This window comes from Gossypium hirsutum, chromosome D09 (assembly GCF_007990345.1).
Source record: "Gossypium hirsutum isolate 1008001.06 chromosome D09, Gossypium_hirsutum_v2.1, whole genome shotgun sequence".
Lineage (NCBI taxonomy): Eukaryota > Viridiplantae > Streptophyta > Magnoliopsida > Malvales > Malvaceae > Gossypium > Gossypium hirsutum.
Genome location: NC_053445.1, coordinates 8,878,399 through 8,893,760, shown reverse-complemented (window position 1 = coordinate 8,893,760; position 15,362 = coordinate 8,878,399). Strand labels below are relative to the sequence as shown.

General features: G+C 34.0%; 1 long non-coding RNA gene across 2 annotated transcripts; it reads left to right on the top strand.

Moving 5' to 3' along the window:
- The first annotated feature begins 8,186 nt into the window (after nt 1-8,186).
- Nucleotides 8,187-13,834, top strand: LOC107892265 (uncharacterized). 2 transcript variants are annotated; one of them, XR_005918520.1, is made up of 6 exons: nt 8,187-8,382; nt 8,465-8,767; nt 10,726-11,688; nt 11,780-12,489; nt 12,566-12,650; nt 12,748-13,834. It is a non-coding gene; the product is annotated as an uncharacterized lncRNA (long non-coding RNA). The 2 variants fall into 2 exon arrangements; XR_001682550.2 differs by having other exon boundaries at nt 8,465-11,688; nt 12,748-13,769.
- Nucleotides 13,835-15,362: the final 1,528 nt, after the last annotated feature.

Genomic DNA, 15,362 nt, shown 5'->3' with positions numbered 1-15,362 from the left:
TCAAGAGTATTCCCGTAATTATAGTACTTTAACATATTTATGTTATGGGCTTATTAAAAGTATAATACTCTCACACTTTCCTTATCACTGCGAGTACCTAGCACTTTTTCCCTTAGGATGATATATTATATATTATTTTATAGTGCTAGTAGTCACATACTGATGTTGTCCTTTGTCTTATTGAACTCAAAACTTGACATTATTCCAAGTGTTGAGTGGAGTTTCCATCATGGGTGACACAAATATTATAAAGTTTGTACCTAATCTCTAGATTTCCAAATTTTCAACATAGCTATATTAATTATTTATACCACATGGTAAAAATTTATATTTATTTTTATCCTGAAAATTCACGAGTCCAACATCCCCACCATGTTCAATTACCCATTCTTTCACAAAAGAATGATATCAAGGATATCCTTTCTACTATTATCAAATTACGATGATCACTTTATCTTTTCTTATCACGATAATTTCATATTTGGATACTTTATTTATTTCTTGATATCCAAGAAATTAATTTCACAGTCACCATATATATGAAACCATACATCATGTTTATTTCACCGAGTAAGTTGTTGTAAAGAGGCCTTGAATCCTTTGGTGAAACTAGACAATATATTTTCTATTTGTCATATCTTCTTTTCAAAGTCAATACATGACTGATACGACCCGCCCTTGGGAACGGCCATTGCATCAGCCTACAAGCGAGGCTCGTCGTGTTTGCAAGCTGGACGTAGCTCAATCTTATTTTGTGGAGCTTCATTTAGCTCGTTTCCAGCAACGTACCAAAACCAAATACCATTTCTTAATTATCCTAAACCGAACTCTTCCATTCTATTCATACCATTTCGACTTAAACCAAATCTACATCCAACTTTGCACGAACTTATCTTACTTCTTTGTACACAAATATATTTTAACTCCTTCTCGTCTAATCTACTTCTTCGTTTACGATCGGGAATCAAACGACTCGGACTCAACTACTAAACCGAGATCATATCATTGTTGATCATTATTCAGCTGAATCATATTAAAAACGAAATTTAGACAACATTAATCCAAATAATTAAAACAAAACTCAATTAATTAAACTAAGTCTAATTAATTCAGTTTGGACAAGACACATTAAAACATGTATTAAGACTTATTTATAAGCTGTAGGAATTTAATTTGACTTAATAATATGTAAGAAAAACACAATTAATCATGCATAATTAAATCCAACCAGATTTTAAACCAAATAAATAATGAATATTAATTGAGCTGTAATAAACTAATTAAATGACTCAAATAATTATTTCAGCTACTATAATAAGGTCTTAATGAAATTGAGCTAGTTCGAGCTCATTGAGCTTGAAAGGAGCTGGAAACGAGCTAAATGAAGCTCCACAAAATAAGATTGAGCTACGTCCAGCTTGCAAACACGACGAGCCTCGCTTGTAGGCTGATGCAATGGCCGTTCCCAAGGGCGGGTCGTATCAATGACTTTAAAACTTCTTGCATTCATAGTTAAATAACATTATATTTCTTAACACACCACAAATATACAAGGGTGTAACATATATAGTCATATTAGAGGACCATCAATTGTCCAATCAAATGACTATAAAATTACACATTTATTCACCCTTCACCATGGACATTATCAATTTTTTTTTGACTATGATCAAAATCACGTTCATCACCTAAATGGGTTAAATAACATTCATATTCCTATTTTCATACTCACGAGTAGGGGTGAGCAAAATCCAACTCAATTCGAAAAATTCGATAAAAAATTCAAATTTTGAACTAAATAGTTCGAGTTATTGGGATTGACTCAAAAAAGAATTCAAAATTTTCGGTTTAACTAGGATATGAATTACACAATTCGAGTTATCCTAAAACCTGAATAAGAAAGGGCAAAACTATGTGGTTTTGATAAATTTTAATTTTTAAATTAATATTTTTTTCATCAGCCTTACAGCTTATTTCTTTCCCGTCGTTCCAAATTCTCCCTCCATTCTTCCTTTCTCCTTTACTCAAAAACTTTGATTCCTTGCCCTTTACTCAAAGACTTTGATTCCTTGCCCACGCCTGACGACCCCCCTTCCAATTGTTTCCTCATTTTTTACTTCTTGTTTTGTCCCATGAGGCCACGACCACGGTTCCACATGCCACAACCACCATCAATTGTTTAAGGTGAGACTGGAAATTTTTTTTTTTGGCTTTGTGCGTGTGAGTGAGTGTGTGTTTTCAGTTTTTGCCTTTACATTCTAAAATAATTGCTGTGCCCTTTTTGAATCTTTTTCTTGCTCCTTACGGCAAGAAAAATTGAAATTCCACCCTTGAATTTGAATATCAATGCTAGAGGGAATCCCAATTGAGTTAGCTCATCACACATTTAACAAATTCTCATTTGAAGATCGCCTTGCCTGCCTGCCTTTTATGAATTTAAGGATTTGTCTTCACTAGTCGAGGTTTCCAGGTTTTGTTATTCTTTCTCATTATTCAAAGTTTAATTAACCATTATTAGCAGGTTTAGCTTCATTTAAGTCATGCATATATATATATATATTATAAAAACCAATTCAAATTAAACTAATGAACTATTTGAATAAATTAATTTTACAGAAGCAAAAAGAAACAAATATAACTACTGCAGTAATGCAACATTCCAGATGAAGACCAGGCCATGGATGGAGTTGTTGTGTTCACGTTTATTAAAGGTGAAAACGAACGTGACTCATTGCATTATTTGTTTCTGATAAGTATTAGTTAGGCATGCACTTTTTGATCTTAAACAACACGTGAATCATAATTCTTCCAACAGTATGTTTGAAAAATAGACGAAGACATAGTGCATCAAATGTGCCAACATGAAAGAAAAAAAATGCTTTACGCTAACTTGTCATTCAAGTCTTCAACCCTTTATTAAAAACATGGCTACGCATGGCATAAAACATGAAAACTTAGTAACAATAATCTTTTTTCGTAAGTGATTCGATTGAATTAAGGTATAATCAACGAATACAAGGAAATTGAATAAAAGTGCTGTTAGAGATCGACCCGATTAAGCAACAAACAAGTAAAAATAGCAGAACAAATTGAGAAGATGAACACACAAATTTAACGTAGAAAAACCCCTCTAAAGAGGATAAAAAAAACCCCAGGCAAAGATAATTTTACTATAACGGCAAAAGAATGAAGAGTACAAAAAATGGAGATAAAACTAAACCCCGAAAACCCGAAAAACAAAAAACCCTCAAAACGTAAACACAAAATTCTCTGAATGTGTTATGAGTTCTAATCTCTAATGGATGTATTATCTAAGGTTGTACAAGAGCCTATTTATAGGCTAAATTCATATGTCAAATAATAATAAAATAATCTAAACTAATCAGTGTTTGACTGAAATAAATAAACAGAGTTTAACTAAAAGATTATTTTTCAAATTTAACTGAAAATAGGAGTCATACTTAACAAATCTCCACCTTGACTCATATTTCTACAACGCCATCTTTGCCAAAGCCCGCCACGAGCCTATCTTGAACTATGCAGGGAATTAACTGAGTCGAATCTATGCTTAGAAACTGGAAGACTTCTAGTCTTCAACTTATACACTGCCAAATCAAAACTAACCCGGGTCTGATTTTCACGAACATAGTGCCCTAACTTTTCAAAACCTGCATCCAAAAGAGAACCTCTCTTCAACGAAACGGTCATACATTTTTCCCTCCTATGACCAAGTTGCCTCCGCTCCAAACGAGTTGACTTTGACTCTGTAACGGATGAGGGACATCTGATTTCACCGGTCACTATAGAACCTTCCAGAATATAAAGACTGCCAATTCTTTTACCCTTTAACAAAACGAGAGCTCCACGAGATACTTTAATGGCGCTTGACTTGATGTTGATTCTGCATCCTTTCAAGTCTAAAATACTCAAGGAGATGAGATTCTTTCGTAAATCAGGTACATACCTGACATCTGAGAGTGTCCTAATCGTCCCATTGTGTATCCTAATTTTAACAGTACCAATACCAATTACCTTACTAGATGAATCGTTTCCCATGCGCACAACTCCACCTTCAGCCGAACTGTATGTAGAGAACCATTCTCTATTGGGACACATGTGGAAAGAACATCCCGAATCTAGGATCCACTCGAACGTGAGCTTGGAGTTATCGCTCGTTGACACTAACAAGAAATCATCACCGCTTTCATCAGCCAAATTAGCATTAGCTACATCTTCCTCGTTACTCTCAGCAGCTCTTTTATTTCACAGTTTATAACAATCTGCTTTGACGTGACCTAACTTTTTATAATAGCGACACATTTTGTCTCGTTTCTTTGATGCTACCAAAACGAAAGCTTGGCTATCTGCCTTACTATCCAAATGAAGCTCATTGCCGAGTTTGTCTCTAGTCAACAAATGACCCTTCACATCTTCGAACGAGATTTTGTCTTTGCCATAAATTAGGGTCTCCCTGAAAGACTTGTATGAAGGGGGTAAAGAGCACAATAATAGCATAGCTTGATCTTCATCATCAATATGAACCTCAACGTTCTTTAAATCATTTAAAAGAGTAATGAATTGACTGATGTGATCTCTAAGAAGCTCACCTTCGTTCATGCGAAACGTAAATAGACGTTGTTTCAACACTAAACGGTTAGCCAGAGACTTAGTCGCATAAAGAGTTTCTAACCTTTTCCACAAGGCGAATGAGGTCTTCTCCATCAATACCTTCTGCAATACCGTATTCGCGAGGCACAACTGGATTACAGACAAAGCATTTTCATCAAACTCTTCCCATTCTGTTTTATTTAGATTCTCAGGCTTTTTCCCGGTAACAACCTTTTTCAAACCGGATTGAACTAAAATTGCCATCATCCGAACTTGCCACAGATTGAGATTTGTCTCACCATCGAACTTCTCAATTTCAAACCTTGTTGTTGTCATATCTGAATAGACTGATCTTTGAACTAGCTTTGATACCACTTGTTAGGGATCGACCCGATTAAGCAACAAACAAGTAAAAATAGCATAAGAAATTGAGAATATGAACACACAAATTTAACGTGGAAAAACCCCTCCAAAGAGGATAAAAAAACCACTGGCAAAGATAATTTACTATAATGGCAAAAGAATGAAGAGTACAAAAGATGGAGATAAAACTAAACCCCGAAAACCCGAAAAACAAAGAACCCTCAAAACGTAAACACAAAATTCTCTGAATGTGTTATGAGTTCTAATCTCTAATGGGTGTATTATCTAAGGTTGTACAAGAGCCTATTTATAGGCTAAATTCATATGTCAAATAATAATAAAATAATCTAAACTAATCAGTGTTTGACTGAAATAAATAAATAGAGTTTAACTAAAAGATTATTTTTCAAATTTGACTGAAAATAGGAGTCATACTTAACAAGTGCAATTATAATGATAGTAATTGCGCTTTTGTAATTACAATATAAATATAATTTTTTAAACGTGTTTGATTGATAGGTTGTAATTATATTATAATTTTTTATGTCATATGTGATATTAAAAATTGTTATTATACTTTTAAAAAAATGTTAATTATCATAAAAAATTATCGGTATAATAAAAATTTCTAAATGAGCAACAAAAAATAAAATTAAGTAATCATATGTAATATGTTTGTCCAAGAAAGTAATTAACAATGTTGTTTGAACCAGACCGGACCGACTAGTCGGACCAGGAACCAGTCGGGGACCGGTATGGTGAGTGGCTTTGAACAGATTCGACTAGAAACTGATGCGAACTGGTTGATTTGACTAAAAAATCAATTCTGCCGACTAAAAATCGGTTGAACCAGATTTTTTTAAATTTTATGAGTTTTTAATAATTTTTAATCGAACCGATGGGCTAACCAATTTGACCATCTGTCCAATTTAAAAAACATTGGGTAATTGATAATATGATTACTAATAATATGGGTGATATATGTTCGGTCCGGTTTTTAACATTTTTTGAACTGTCCATGTTCAACTCGGTTATGATCCTAGTTGCCTCTCCCTTGAACTCCCTCAAGTTCTTTTCTCCAAGGCCGTGGATGATGTCGAGCAAGCAATATTTTATCGGCATGTTAGACCACGAAGCTTTACTAAGTTGCAGATCAAGTGGTTGAACATAGGACAAGAAGGCATGGAAAGTTCTTGATGATGTATTAGCTGAATATATATGTCAGAAAAGAAAAGAAGCGAACAAGCTGAACCAGGAGTTGGTATCAGAAGATGGTGTGGATATCTTAAACATCTTACATAACTGAAAAGGAATCAACAGGTTTGAAATGTGATGATAAGTTCTTGAGAGACACCGCTCTAAATATGATAATTGCTGCGAAGGACACGACGAGCACTGCTCTTACTTGGTTCACTTGGCTAGTTTCCAAGCATCCAATAGTGGAAAACAAAATCATAGAAGAACTTGAATAAAAAATAACTATAGGAGAAACCAGAAGGAGGCCGCTATTCAATGTCGATGAGGTAAAGAATTTAGTTTATCTCCATGGAGCATTGTGTAAGGCATTAAGGTTGTATTCACCAGTCCATTTCAATCGTAACATGCTGATGACTAGGATCTCCAAGAGATGGAAATAAATGTGTGATAGCCTGCTATTTATAAAGTGAGCTTTACCAAATTGATTAGTTACCGAATAACTGCCTAGCCTATTGTTTAGTCCATTGAATTCGCCCACAATAAATGAATTGGAATTTAACACATTCATTAAAAAAAACTTTTAAAAAATATATTTAATTAATTTCTAAATTGAATGGCTAACGAAAAGAAAATATTAATCTCACTACATTTTCCATATGTTATATACCCCACAAAATTTATGGAATATCAGTGAATTATGTAATGTCATATAATTTAAAATTAAATCATTTGTATTTTTAAATTTTTTATAAAATAAATATAATTTAATTTATTTACCATATATAAAATTTCAAACCATCAAATATAATTTTTTTTAATTTAAAATATAATTTATTGACACCAAAATAGATGGAAAAAGTACTTAACAAATGTTAATTTTGATGGCATGGCATTCGTGGATTGATGTGTGAATGACATGTCAATATTTATTTTTTTAAGTTAAAAATATTAAAAATAATATTTTTTATACTTTTTAATTTTTAAAAATATTTTTTTTTATTTTTAAAATTTTAAAAAATTAATTAAATGTTGATGTGTCATCCACGTGATAATACACATACATGCCATGTCAGCAATCTATATCTATGTCACATCACTAAAGTTAAAAAAATGTTAACATTTTCTTCTATTTTAGGTGATTTGATAAAAAAAATGTAAGTTTAAGGGTCACTAAAGACGAAAAATTAAATTAAGGACTAAAATGACTTTCTTTATAAAGTTGTAGAACCAAATAAATCATTAAACCTTCTTTTTAACAATGACTAAATTCATCCATTTAATAGTAGAAGGACTAATTTAATAATATCCCTAAAACCTTCGTGTACATTTGCGATTTATAAAGTGAGCTTTACTCAAGTTGATTAGCCACCGAATAACTGCCTAACCTATAGTTTAGACATTGAATTCCCCCACAATAAATAAATTGGATATGAATTGAAATTTAACACATTCATTGAAAAAAAACCTTTAACAAATTTATTTGATTAATTTCTCAATTGAATGACTAACGAAAAGAAAATATTAATCTCACTACATTTTTCGGTTCAACCTTCTAATAAATTTTAAATTCACAACCCCACAAAATTTATGGAATATCACATAATTAGGTAATGTTATATGATTTAAAATTAAATTATTTTCAGTTTTTATTTTTTTATAAAATAATACCATTTAACTTATTCAAAATATATAAATTTTCAAACGATCAAATATAAATTCTTAAGTTCAAAAAAAAACTTTAAACACTAAAAGTAAAGTTAGGTAGATATGTAGGCTAAATTAGGCAAAAATGCCAAATTTCATAATTAATTGAGTGATTAGATTCATTTGGAGCATATTTATTAGAATAGGTCAATCTTGAAGAGAGAGGAGAAAACACGTCCCACTGAGCATGCTTTCCTGCACCGTCAGCAAAAAACCCATCCAGTTAGACAAAATTTCCCTCAACAATCGAATTGTCAACGACCATAAAAATTTGTCTTTTTTTTTCTATATAAACCCAAACTTTTTCCTCATTTTTTTATTCAAATTCATTTCTATCAATTCTCTCAAACCTCTCAAGAATTTAGTTCTAAAAATTTATTTAAAATTCTCTCAAGTTCGTCTTGGTTTAATTTTGTCTTTCGATTTTCATTTGTTTTAATTCAATTTGGAATGAAAAATACTCTTAATCCTTTCGATGACAATCACATTTCCGCGATTCAATTGCAAATGGTAAGAAAATATATTACTAATTTTTATAAATTTATTTAACTTCATTATTAAGTTGTTAAAAAGATTTTTTTTTATAATTAAGCCGAAGATCAGATTTTGGAGACATGTATACACAATATATCTACGAGGCCATCGCATATGATTGAACCTTATTTGGGTTGCGAGGTTCTTGCACATGTCTTTATTTGTAAATTGGACCCCATACTTATCAGCGCATTGGTGGAAAGATGGTGACTTGAGACACACACATTCTATCTTCCATGTGATGAGTGTACAATCACACTCAAGGATGTTCAATTCTAGTTCAGTTTACCGATGGATGGGTCAGTCGTTATTGGATCAGTGGTCATCGGCGATTGGAGTAGCATTTGCAAGAAACTGTTAGGTAAGGTGTCGAAAAAGTTTTTCAGTGGCCAGATAGAGATAAAATGGTTGCAAGAAAATTTCCAAAATCTCTACGGGAGTTCGAGTCCCCTTGAAAGAGATCAACATGCCCAAATGTACATACTGAGGTTAACTAGAGGTGTTCTAATCCTTGATAACTCTCAAACTCTCATACATTTATACATTTAAGGTGGCTATTACAACTCGTCGACTTGAAAGAAGCGAGCCAACTCAGTTGGGGGTCAGCCATGTTGGCGGTGTTGTACTGAGAGATGTGTCAAGCAATGCAACCACAAAAAATTAAAATTGGTTGTTGCATACTACTTTTACAGCCATGGGCATGATTCCAGCTATCCTTTTTACATCCCCAAGCCAACTACCCTTATACCTTCCCACTCGTAATAATGTAAAATTAATTATAATATAATTATCATAATATTATTTAATTAGGCCAATTTTTTTAAAAAAAATATTTGAATAGGAAGTCGAGGTTAAAAATATCTAGCTATTGTTAGATCAACAATGTAACTCCCCAAAAATTAGGGGTTAAATGAAAAGAATGACCAAAAAATAAGATATAGACTAAATTGTTAAGAGCTTAGTATACTCCCTAGAAGTCTTAGGTTCAAGCCACACTCTTCTCATTTTCTTCTATTTTATTTTTTAGCAACCAATGAACAAAACCCAACTAAAATATATATTAAATGTGGTAGAAATATTCTAAGTATGGGTAGTAGCCTAAATGGTAAGGCCTTTGCATTCCTTCCAAGGTTCAAGTCATGCCAAACACTTCCCTATTTCCTTTCCCCTTTATTGTTTCGGCAAGAAGGGTTAATTGCCCAAGAAGCCTCTCAAATTTTGAAAAACTAGGTATTTAATCTCATTCTAATCAAAATAGAATTCTAGTCTTCTTTCCTAAATGAACTAAAATTTTGCTTTCTTTTTCTTTTCCTATTTCTTCCCCTTTTTTCTTTTTCATGCTCTCCTTTGCAAATATTTTTTTTCTTTCATTGCTAAAATTTTATTTTGATCCCGAACTCGAAATCGACCTCTACTCAATCGTTCTTCTTATCGGTTTAGTGTAACGTCGTCAAATTTCATCTCTATCATTGCCAAGATAGGTAAGAAATTCCAAATCTTGATGTTTAAATCTCAAATAGCTGTAGAATTTTTATTCATGTTAATTTTAAGATCAATTAAATGATCTATTACGAATCTTGTCGATAATTCCAAAAATCTTTACGAATCTTGAAAACTGATATTAATTCTTGCTTATCATGTTCTTCGCGCTTGAGTTTTAGTGATGAATTGAGTACAAGTTGAAAAGTCCAGTTTTTCGATAAGCATGTTAAGTGTTAGTGATGAATTGAGTACATGTTATGTCTACTACTAATTGATTTTTTATAATACAAAGCATGACATAGTGCATTACATGGGGCGGGAAATTATACAAAGCAAGTTGCAGTTTATTAAATTTGCAAACAAGTGGTGGCTTGTCAACAAAATCCAGCGGAAGTTTGTTTAATCTACAACCATGTTGTGCACTCACAACAAGTGACAATAACGGAAAATGTTTTTATCTAAAATACTAGTGGTTTACCCACGTTTTTTCTTTACAAAGTGGCAATTTATCTGCAAATCAGCGGTGGCTCGTCCATGATCCGGAGTGATATGGTAGATGAGTTCTAGGGAACTCATAAATGAGGAGTGTAGCGAAGTTGGATAGGATTTTTTGTTAAATTGAAATTGCATTGCATTCATAAGCACGTGCATATAAAACCTTGAATGTGATGTGTTTTATTTGAAAAGCTATTAATCTGAGGTGCTTTATGGTTGCATTTAATCTCAGAATTTCTAATCCATGTGCTTTGTTTGTTTGTTGTTATGTTCCGATTTTCTTGTGACTGAACTCACACTGACCTTCATATCTCACTCCCTTTTTAATTTCCATCTTTACAGATAACCCACCAGGTTAGGACGCAGACATGGCATTTGGAGAGTCTCGGCTTGATCTTATTTGTTAAAATATTTTAAAATTACTATTTGTTATTTTTATTATGCAAAAACTATATTGTTTTATTTTAACCGTGGCATGGGACTTAGGGTTTTGTTTTGTTAGCATGCATGACTTTTAAATTTTGTTTTTTTAACGATGATCAAATATGCATGAATTATAGATTTTATTAAAACTAAGTAAAAATCACTTTAACGCTGTTCAGTGTGTAAATAAAATTTGGAAGAATAAATAAATTAACTAAGGTTTCAAAAATAATTACTGTTACAAGAAAAATATTAAGATTAATTGGTTTTTGTTAACTCTTGTGTTTTACATAAAATAGACTAAATTTTCTTCTAAACCATTATTATAGTATATATATAGATTTGAGCATTTTACCAATAAAATCCCATTTCTAACTTTATTTATGGAAATGGGTCACTTTTTTCATTATTTACCGGAATGGGCCAATAACTACAAAACGCGCCCACGTAGATGTGTTTTAAAGGGAAATTTCAGCAAAGCACCTCTTTAAGGGAGCGATTTTGTCATGTAGCACAGAACGTGCTGACGTGGATGCGCTTTGCTGACGTGGCAAAATCGCTCCCTCAGGGACGTGTTTTAGCTTGTGTTTTTTTCCAACAGTCATTTAAAATTTTAACCGTTGGGGGTCCAACAGTCAAAAAAAACTATAAAAACCCGCCCTCCTTTTTTTTCACACAACATTTCTTCCAAATTTCTCAAAAAAGCTCTCAAATTTCTCCCTAAATTTCTCAAAGCTCTCTTTAATTAATTATTTTCTTTAATTTTTTTTCTAAATTAGTATTATTTTTTTATAATTTCAAAAATATTTGATCGTGTTAGCAATGGCCAGAGAATTAATTCGTCTCGATCATAAACATATCTCCGTCGAACAAATGAAAATGGTAAGAGTTAATTTTAATTTTTGAATATTATTTAATACTTTTTCATTTATGTAATTTTAATTCATTTTTATTTTATAATTTTTTATAACAGTCCATAGATCGGTTGTTACAATGTTATATTCGTAATATGTTTGGTCCTCCATCATCGTTGATAGAAAATTACTTGAGGGAAGCGGGTTTTTGGCACGTGGCCAATATAGGCCGAGGGTGCAAGTTAGACCCGAAACTCATAAGCGCGTTAATAGAAAGGTGGAGACCCGAGACGCACACATTTCATTTTCCATGTAGACAGTGTACCATCACTTTGGAGGACGTGCAGTTACAATTGGGATTACCGGTGGATGGGTCCGTACTCACCGGGTCCGTTCAATGTGCTAATTGGAGAGTCATATGCTACGATCTTTTGGGTGCGATTCTGGATAATATTTACTTGGTTAGATCGAGATGGGCTAGTTACGAGACACATTCCCAGAGTCAGGGAATGATTCGACTGAAGTAGAAAGTACGATATGCTCGGGCATACTTCCTTGAGATGATTGGAGGTTATCTGATGTCAGACTTGTCACGAAACCTGATACATCTAAAGTGACTTCTGAAACTCGTTGATTTTAGAGCAGCTGGCGAACTTAGTTGGGGGTCTGCCGTGTTGGCAACATTGTACCGAGAAATGTAGGAAGCGACGAAACCAAATAAAGCCAAAATCGGAGGTTGCCTATCACTACTACAATCATGGGCTAGGTTTTGCTTTCCATTTTTACGTCCTCGAGTGAACCACTCATATACATTTCCAGTCATAACGAGGTAAATTTTATATTAGATTTTACAATTATTACATATATTTAAAATATAATTTTATGCTAAAAGTTCATTTAATTAGGTGGAACCATTCGACGAGTTATGTCAGAATCCCTACCACTCTTGAAGATATACAACTTCTATTAGATAAACGGTCGGAAACGCATGTAAGTATTAAATAAAATACACATACATAACATAGTTGTTTCATATTTACTATTTAGTATTATGTATATAACTACTATTTTTATCATGTTCATATAGTATCAATGAACACCATACAAGGATCCGATAATTTGGGCAGTAATTGCGGATGAATTCTTTCAAAATTCGAACATTTGGCATGTTAAGGTCTCATTTGTCAACTATGCTACTCTCGAGATGCACCAGACGGATAGAGTGTTGCCACAATTTGGATTTTGCCAATCGATTCCCGTGACACCTAAGGTGCTCGATGATGAGCATAAAATCGACTTACGGTAATCGAATATGAATTGGCTGGTATTCTTTCGAAATATATTGAAATTTGGAAAAATCGATATGGTTATATACCTAATCGCGAACTAATCATCGTTCCAAAGTTGGCGTGCGCACCAATTACATGCCATGGTTTAAGATCTATGGCAAGCCATATTTACTGTCGAAAGAGTAGAGGTATCGGCAAATCCATGTTAAAAAGGAAAGACGAGGCCCTTTAAATCCAATGAGAAGGAATGACAGCACGGGCCCATCAAAAGCGTCCACACAATCACTAAGCCCAACACCTCAAGCGACGACAGCCATACCACAACCCCTTCAGATTATGCCAGGTGCGTATCCTAGCCCTTATATGTATCCTAACATTTATATGTTTCCTTTTTCCACTCCTATGCGAGGTTGGAACGCATGACTCGGTGCATCTCACTTCCCGATAACTCCGACTCAACCGAGGATATATAAGTCATCATCGCAGGAGGGATCGCACAAGGCACCGTCGAGGACCTCACTCTTTACCAATCCCCATTGCCTTATTGGATTCAAACACTTCCGTCGTGGGTGATGCAAACACCTCTGCATTCTTTAGTCTAGCAAGGTGGGTCATCCTCCCAACACCCAAAACCAAAACAACCACACCCTCCGTCGGAGTAACCACAACCCTCGACGGAAGCTGAACCAAGGAGGAATCTATCGCGTAACCATCAACCACCCCCATGTCGCACTGATCCCAACTGGCACATACATTAATTTTTTTAATATATTTGTACAAATTTTTTTATATTGTTTCATTTAATAAAATAAAAATTGTTTTAAATATTTTAATAGTAAATTATTTTTATATTTTGCCCTATTTAATAAAATAGAAGTTTTTTTGAATAAGGCAATAGAAATAATTCAACATAGTTTCATTTAAACAATTATGAACTATTTCGATTTGGACATGTTTGAATTGTATGACCTGGGTTCCTACACCATTCGCACAACTTCTATTGGTTTGTTCTTTCTCAGATGTCCATATTATTATGTATTCTACTCAAGCAAGGTCGACCTTTTGGTTTGCGAAGCAATTCTATATCCGATAACAACTTAAACGAAGCAAGCGATACAGATGGCCACTTACACTCATCTAGGACCGGTGGGAATACGTGTCTCCACACATTGTACATGTATTTTATTTTGTACACTTCGTCGCATAGCTTATGGGATCCAAACGGAGATTCTGACAATCTATAATTGCATGAGCGCATGGATAACGAAGTGCGTCAAACGTCCCACAGTCGCAAGTCCTATTTCTCAAGTGTGCAGGATATTGTCCGCCAGTAATACCTTGGTTCGGTCTGTCAAACTCCGTCACATGAAACCATAGGTTGTCACGACCATGACACACTGTATGCATAGTATTGTCCATGCATTCCCCTTGTTAATTTCTTACAATACCTTTCGGCACAACACATGGCCTCCTTGCATTTGGCATTTATAACTCGCTGCTTGCTTTGGAAATAGTGCCGCCAAAAGAAAATATGTCTCTCACACAACCGAGGTTATCGGCAAATGACATATTCCTTTTAGAATAAAATTTATGCATTCAGCCAGGTTTGAGGTTATATGACCATATCGTAAGCTATCATCGTATGCTTGTGTCCACTGATTGAAAGATATGTTACAAAGTTAGTCTACACCTTGTTTGTTAACTAACCTTAAAATCGTTAACATCTCATGAAAACGGTCCTTATTGACCTCTTACCCTGCCAATATAAGTTGATAGCGAAAATTACATACCACTCTTCCATTCAGAATAAATTGACTATTACAAACGAAATTATATTAATAGATATTAAATACTCATGTTGGTCACTTGTCGTCGTTCAGTGGTAGACCAATATTACCTGTATTAGTTGGACGCAATGTGTCTTAGACAATACTAATGGTGTGTGCAATCCCATAGGCTTCCCTACCACTCAATTGCCACTAGTATTCTAGTGCCCCCGATCCAATATAACGTAGATATCAAGTTAGGGACAGACATGCCTCCTTAACCTAGAAAGAAAGAAATCTCAGTCATCACTTGACTCCTCTGGTGCTATTGCAAATGCAATTGGAAGGATTCTCCCACCGCCATCCTGTGCCACAGGTAGCAATAGCAGATGGGTATATCTACTATACATAAAGGTACCATCAATTTGTACCAACAGCTTGCAATACACAAATACGTTCTGACATTACTTAAAACTCTAGAACAAACGCTTGAACACTTGGCATCCATGGAGCAATCGGTCGTTGAAGTACGTAGGGCCTGTTTTAAGGTCTATTATGCAACCGAGAACGTACCTCTCCAGCACCTGACACTACTAGTATGCCATAGATTGCTTGGACGGTCCCCTAGTGATACTGTACCGGCAACA